The sequence below is a fragment of the Anastrepha obliqua genome, chromosome 6 (assembly GCF_027943255.1).
Source record: "Anastrepha obliqua isolate idAnaObli1 chromosome 6, idAnaObli1_1.0, whole genome shotgun sequence".
Lineage (NCBI taxonomy): Eukaryota > Metazoa > Arthropoda > Insecta > Diptera > Tephritidae > Anastrepha > Anastrepha obliqua.
Genome location: NC_072897.1, coordinates 16,224,627 through 16,232,126, shown reverse-complemented (window position 1 = coordinate 16,232,126; position 7,500 = coordinate 16,224,627). Strand labels below are relative to the sequence as shown.

The following is a 7,500-nucleotide window of genomic DNA, read 5'->3' as shown; positions in this document are numbered from 1 at the left end:
AATGGCCTCCAAATATTCCGGAATGAACTTCCACAAGCATTTGCACATCTCTCCGTTCAAACCATCGAAACCTGGAGACCTTTTAGACCTGACCAGGCCAAATGCATAATCCAACTCCTCAGCTTCTATTGGAGGGACAGGCACCTCTTGTGCAGGAGGAACCTGAACCTCAGCCCTGGGAAAAAACTCGCCTAACAGAACATTGGCACACTCTCTCCACGTCGATAATACAGTATCACCTACGCGAAGAGAGCTAGCCATCTCATTTCGACGACCCCGACAGATCCTATAGACCTGTCCCCAAGGGTCGTCCCTATTTTCCCCCACAAATCTCCTCCACTCTTCCTCCTTCACTCTCACAAGCATCTTCTTATACTCTTTCATCCCTACGCTAAATTGATACTTGAGCTGAGACAGATTCTCCGAATTGGTCCGCCTGCCGCGTTGAAACAAACGCCTCAAGCGTCGGACAGACCTCCTCTTTGAATTTAACTCACTCGTCCACCATTTCACACCTTTCATTCTCACAGCCCTAGCTTTCCTAAACAATAAGTCATTCACACCCCAGACACATTCATATAGACGAGCAATTTGCTCGTCAACCCCCAATTCCTCAAACTCCCTAAGCGGTATATCCAATACCGCTTCCCTAACAGTATGTCCATATCGGTTCCAGTCGGTACACGAGGTACGCCATCGCCTCAATGGACTCCCCCCTTCTAGCTGCGGGGTACGGGGAGTAACCATAATTTGTATTAAATTATGGTCACTAATTCCCCAACCCCCCCTAACACTCCATTTACACTCGAACCTACCCGCTGCTGCGTCATTCATGAGCGTCACGTCAATGTCACTCACACCTCTAGGCCCCTCAAACGTATACCATACGCTTGGTTCGTTTGCTACAAGAAGGTTATTCGCCACAACCCACTCGCTCATAACCTCACCCCGAGTGTGGCTCCGATATCCAGCAGTATGCCTGGATACCTTGCTGAACCACATCGGGGAGGTAGCATTCGCGTCAAGACACACGATGGCAGGAATGCTACTCTCAAGTAGTAGCACCGCATCAATGTATCTTAAGTAGGGCTCTAGAGGCTCGTCAGACTTGCAGTACAAGCTGACAACATTCATTCTGCCGAATTCCCCCTCGACACACACACATACTCCCCACTGTGATGAGTCAACTACTACACAAGAGTAGCTTGGCTCACACACAGCTACTGCGGCCTTGACTCCAAGGTCCGTAAAGACCCTGAAGCCCCCAGGAAGGCCTCTCACCACCCCATTGGTGGAGTATGGTTCCTGGAGCAAAGCAATGCCGCAGCCCCCCTCCGACATACACGCCCCCAATTCACACATCACGGCATATGACCCCTGACAGTTCAGTTGATATAGCTCAACCATCAATGTCTAGCGTTCGCACGGGCAACAATGGCACAGTACACCGGGCAGACAGTGGACATCATTAGATGTCCGGCTGGCTTGCCCTTAAATGCACAGTTGCGACAATGCGGGGCATTGCCACAACCTGCACTCCTGTGTCCTTCTTGCCCGCACCTACGGCAGACATCCTTCTTGGCTCTGCATTCTGCCACCCTGTGATCAAACCCCATGCATCGGAAGCAGCCGGGCGTCAGTTGGTCTGGCCGTACCCGGAAGGAAAACCACTTTATGTAGCAACGACCTGCTTCCAGGAGGGCGGACATTAGCATGTCCGTTCCCTCAAGGACAACATTCGTCACCCCATCGGGGCTGACCTTCCAAGGACGGCTGATCATCCTCACATCCTTCTCACGGCACCCAGGGCTGAACTCCTTGAGGTTCAACCGGAACAACTCTCCCATGAAATCCTCAGGGGAGATCTCCGTGTGAACCCCCTGGACCACAACCCTAGGCCCCAGCTTCCGACGTATGCTCACATCGAGCCCCACTTCGGAAAACTTGGCATTTTTTGCCAAGTTATCCCTCTCGGCAACGGATGGGGTGCGAATAATCGCACCTCCATCCTTCAACGGGCGCACCTCGTGCACCCTAACCCCCATGGAAGGCCCAACCTCCTTTACAACTTTCTTGATCACCTCCTTGGAAGTAGTGGGGGTTTTACCCCTTACTACGACCGACCAGGTCTCAACTGGCTTGGGCACCGGCAACGCAGGCAACACAGGCGCAGGCGCCTGAGGTGCCGGCATCGACGCTGCACCAGCCAGCGCAGCTCCAGCCGTCCTCCGAGGTGCTTCCTCCCTGGTAATCTTCGTGGCTTCTAGTTGCCCACGAAGATGGGCTATCTCCCCCACCATTTCCACAAAGAGTTCCTCGAACTCCAAGGAGTACCCCAGGAGGTCTTTTGCAACACTTTTCGGGACGCCGTCCATGTCTATGACGGCTCCACTAAAGGCCGTCACAATGGACTTGAAGCGCCCCATAAACTGCACCGCAACTTTCTTGCGTTCGGCATCCCCACCGATCGCACCCAAACCTTTCAGGGAAGCACCCAATTCCCCACGGATTTCCTCCAAACGCTTCCCTGCGGGACCTAATTTTTCCCCCGTCTTCCGCCCCTTGCGCCCACTCCCAATCTTTCCGCTTTCGGAACCACCCTCGCTTCCACTCACCTTTTCAGGTACCTTTGAAGATACCTTCTCCACCGGAACCGCTGCACCTCCAGCGGTCTTCTTCTTAGAACGGGGAGGAGACCGCAAGATCACCTCCTCCTCTCCGGACGTCGTCTCGTCCATTGCCGACGATGGCACCGCCGACCCGCTTGGAAGAGAGGTGTTCGCCCTCTTCCTCAACCCTTCTGATTTGGGCATTGCCCAACTCTCCACCACTAAGGTTGCCGAGTTCGCCGTATAAAGGCCTCCCGAGCAACAACAAAAACTGGGTCCCTTTTGGGCGACGGCAACTACTGCACGGCAGGAGTGAATCCCGCACAGGCACGCACACAGCGGCTGCACCTATCGGCGAGCCAAAGCAAAGCGCGAGGGCGTAGCCCACAGCGCCAACCAAAGGTTTGGCAAAGGCCACCACCAATGCCTTGCCGGACAGAACACTGTTCCCCGAACAAGGACGGGTCGACCAAGGTGGAGCTAACGCCGAGCTCGACCGCAGGCAAAAAACACAACACGCTTTGGTCGTAGCACCTGCACAAGGTATTCAACCTTGGCGCAGTACTGTACCCACGCACAAAAGAGGACGCCCTTTTTACTGTTGCCAAATATGGCAATATAGCGGCACGACTACCTAGTGTACACGCACTCAACGAACCCACGCCGAAAAAATAACAGCGCGACACTACACCGACGCCAAGGATTAACGGCACGCGCCAAAAGCCACGCCAGAAATTAGCGGCACACAAAAGTTGTAAACAACTTGGTATAGCGGCACTCGCTTGAGCGTCCCACAATATACCAACACAACACACTTGTACACAATGTACAGCCACGCGAACAGTGGCGTCACTAGCACAACCTTAGTCACTTGAGCAATTGCTCGTAAACAACGTACCGCTATGGTACAGCTACGCGCAAAAGCACCACGCCGAAAAATAGCGGCACGCCCGCAAAAGTTGTAAACAACTTAATGGAAAATTTCCAACGCTGTATCTAGCAGCACTCACAAACACGCACTCTGTGTCTATAGCACGGAGTATATTGGCACTCACTGGAGTGTCCAACAACACTACCGTACGGCACTTTCAATTATTCGTAAACACTGTACAGCTACTACAAAGTAGCGTCACTCGGACAACGGCACTCACTAGCGCAATAAATTGTAAACACTGTACCGCAATAGTACAGCCACAACAATATAAGCGTCACTCGCACAACTATAACACTACCGGTTATCACACGCGGATATAGCACACAGGCACACAGCGAAATCGCAAAAATAGCACACAGCGCACGGCACGTCCGTTCAGCTCAGCAGTCACACTGCGAATGAGTGAGTAGATAGGGACAGTAGGAATCTCGTTAATCCATTCATGCGCGTCACTAATTAGATGACGAGGCATTTGGCTACCTTAAGAGAGTCATAGTTACTCCCGCCGTTTACCCGCGCTTACTTGAATTTCTTCACTTTGACATTCAGAGCACTGGGCAGAAATCACATTGTGTCAACACCCGTTAGGGCCATCACAATGCTTTGTTTTAATTAGACAGTCGGATTCCCCAAGTCCGTGCCAGTTCTGAATTGATTGTTAATTGATAATCGTTATAATTTAAAAGGAATATATATCGAATGATATAATTCCTTAAAAATTTTAGCAAGAAAGTTCCACAATTGGCTACGTAACTACTATCCGGGGAACAAGAATCGTAATTCTCTATTTACCCAGAACGAGTACATAAACCATGGTATTGCTTCCCAATCAAGCCCGACTATCTCAATCTTCAGAGCCAATCCTTATCCCGAAGTTACGGATCTAATTTGCCGACTTCCCTTACCTACATTATTCTATCGACTAGAGACTCTTCACCTTGGAGACCAGCTGCGGATATTGGTACGGCCTGTTGAGAAGTTTGCGTGACCCCACCATAAATTTTCAAGGTCCGAGGAGAAAATATCGACACAACAGTAAATGTCATGCTCTTCTAGTCCATCTACCATATCTCTCTTCGAAAGACTTCCATGGTAGTACGACTATAAAACAGAAAAGAAAACTCTTCCGATATCTCTCGACGGCTTCTTTATGGTCGTTCCTGTTGCCAGGATGAGCACAAGGCCCATTTTTAATAACAAACGGATACTCAACAGGTTACGGAATTGGAACCGTATTCCCTTTCGTTCAAAATAATTCAAGTATTTTAATTATTTTTAAATATATTTTTATTAATATTTTTTTTTATTAAAAACTTGAAAATTTTCGGCTTTCGCCTTGAACTTAGGACCGACTAACTCGTGATCAACCACTGTTCACACGAAACCCTTCTCCACTTCAGTCCTCCAAGGTCTCATTCGATTATTTGCTACTACCACCAAGATCTGTACCAATAGCGGCTCCATGCAGGCTTACGCCAAACACTTCTAAGCACACTATTGTACCCTCCTACTCACTAAAGTTTCAAAATTTATAAATCAATCGAAATTGTTTTATAAATCATCTACTTTAGCGGTAATGTATAGGTATACAACTTAAGCGCCATCCATTTTAAGGGCTAGTTGCTTCGGCAGGTGAGTTGTTACACACTCCTTAGCGGATTACGACTTCCATGTCCACCGTCCTGCTGTTTTAAGCAACCAACGCCTTTCATGGTATCTGCATGAGTTGTTAATTTAGGCACCGTAACATTACGTTTGGTTCATCCCACAGCGCCAGTTCTGCTTACCAAAAGTGGCCCACTGGGCACATTATATCATAACCTCAACCTTCATATCAAGAAAGGTGAGGTTCTTACCCATTTAAAGTTTGAGAATAGGTTAAAATCGTTTCGACCCTAAGGCCTCTAATCATTCGCTTTACCAGATAAGATTATTTTATATAATTTTTAAATGCACCAGCTATCCTGAGGGAAACTTCGGAGGGAACCAGCTACTAGATGGTTCGATTGGTCTTTCGCCCCTATACTCAATTCTGACAATCGATTTGCACGTCAGAACTGTTTCGGTCTTCCATCAGGGTTTCCCCTGACTTCAACCTGATCAAGTATAGTTCACCATCTTTCGGGTCACAGCATATATGCTCAAGGTACGCTCCAGTTAGAGGTATAAATAATAATAAATTATCATTATACATAACTATATGGAACGCCCCGGGATTGAATTAATTGACTATTTATTAAAAAATAGACTAAAAATTAATCCCATTATATTTAAGTTAAGTTAATTATGCCATTAAGTTTAATATAACTCAATGACTTGCACATATGTTAGACTCCTTGGTCCGTGTTTCAAGACGGGTCCCGAAGGTATCCTGAATCTTTCGCATTGTTAATCATATAAATGCATACAAATAAATATTAATATCATAGATATTAAATTTTTTGTAAAATTCAAAAAATGAATTTTAGCATTATATATAATAAAATCTATCAACACTTTATCAAATCATTAGTATTTATTTTATGTTAATATGCTTAAAAAGCAAATTAATTTAAATAAACTTAATATCACCAATGATCTTTTGATAAATACTTTATTATGTTAATAGATTACAATGTCCTTATATGAAAAAAATGCACATTATTTTTTTAATTATTTAATGATGAATTTTTCATAATGGATATTCAGGTTCATCGGGCTTAACCTCTAAGCAGTTTCACGTACTATTTAACTCTCTATTCAGAGTTCTTTTCAACTTTCCCTCACGGTACTTGTTTACTATCGGTCTCATGGTTATATTTAGTTTTAGATGGAGTTTACCACCCACTTAGTGCTGCACTATCAAGCAACACGACTCTTTGGAAATATCTTTCTAGTAATCATTAACGTTATACGGGCCTGGCACCCTCTATGGGTAAATGGCCTCATTTAAGAAGGACTTAAATCGTTAATTTCTCATACTAGATATTAAGATATTCCATACACTGCATCTCACATTTGACATATAGACAAAGTGACTTAGTGCTGAACTATTTTCTTTTCGCTCGCCGCTACTAAGAAAATCCTTGTTAGTTTCTTTTCCTCCCCTCATTAATATGCTTAAATTCAGGGGGTAATCCCATATGAGTTGAGGTTGTTTTAATATTCTTTTTTTATCTTCTCACAATTTAATAAAAAAAATTATATCATCTTTTCATCTCTATTTTTCTTTTCTCCTTTTATATATTGTAAATATATAAAAATAATAATAATGTAAAATGAGGCAATCCTAGAATAAAAAATTTAATTTTTATGCTAGACATTCCTCCTTTTAATTACATATATAAATTATTATTTTATATATATATATATAAATAATATGAAAATTTTTTGTAAAGAATACTTAGATTCAATATTTTCATCATTTCATTTTATTTGAGAGGATTTTTTTTTTAAAGAATATATAATAAATAAAATTCATTATATATCTTTATTTTTTTTGCTATTAATATTATGAATTATTTAAAATCCAATAATATACACATTTGCTTAAATTCAATTATTTTTATAAAAGAATAAGCAACTTATTTAGCATAGTCTTACAACCCTCAACCATATGTAGTCCAAGCAGTACTTTAAAATTGAATTTAATGTACATAACAGCATGGACTGCGATATGCGTTCAAAATGTCGATGTTCATGTGTCCTGCAGTTCACACGATGACGCACAGTTTGCTGCGTTCTTCATCGACCCATGAGCCAAGTGATCCACCGCTTAGAGTATTTTTTTATTTATTTTTATTTATAACAAATGTCAATTTTTTTTTGCATATATTAATTGAAAGAGTAAAATTAAATAATATTAATAATATATAAATTGATTTTCTTTCAATAATATATATCAAATATATTTAACTCTAAACATTTTTATTAAGTTGCGAATGTCTTAGTTCAACAATAATACAGTGGTGGTATTTA

The 7,500-nt window shown here is 43.5% G+C and overlaps 2 pseudogenes; both read right to left on the bottom strand.

The window, feature by feature from the left end:
• Positions 1-3,898: 3,898 nt before the first annotated feature.
• Positions 3,899-6,679, bottom strand: LOC129251088 (large subunit ribosomal RNA; annotated as a pseudogene).
• A 445-nt stretch (positions 6,680-7,124) lies between these two features.
• Positions 7,125-7,305, bottom strand: LOC129250902 (5.8S ribosomal RNA; annotated as a pseudogene).
• Between the last annotated feature and the right edge of the window lie 195 nt (positions 7,306-7,500).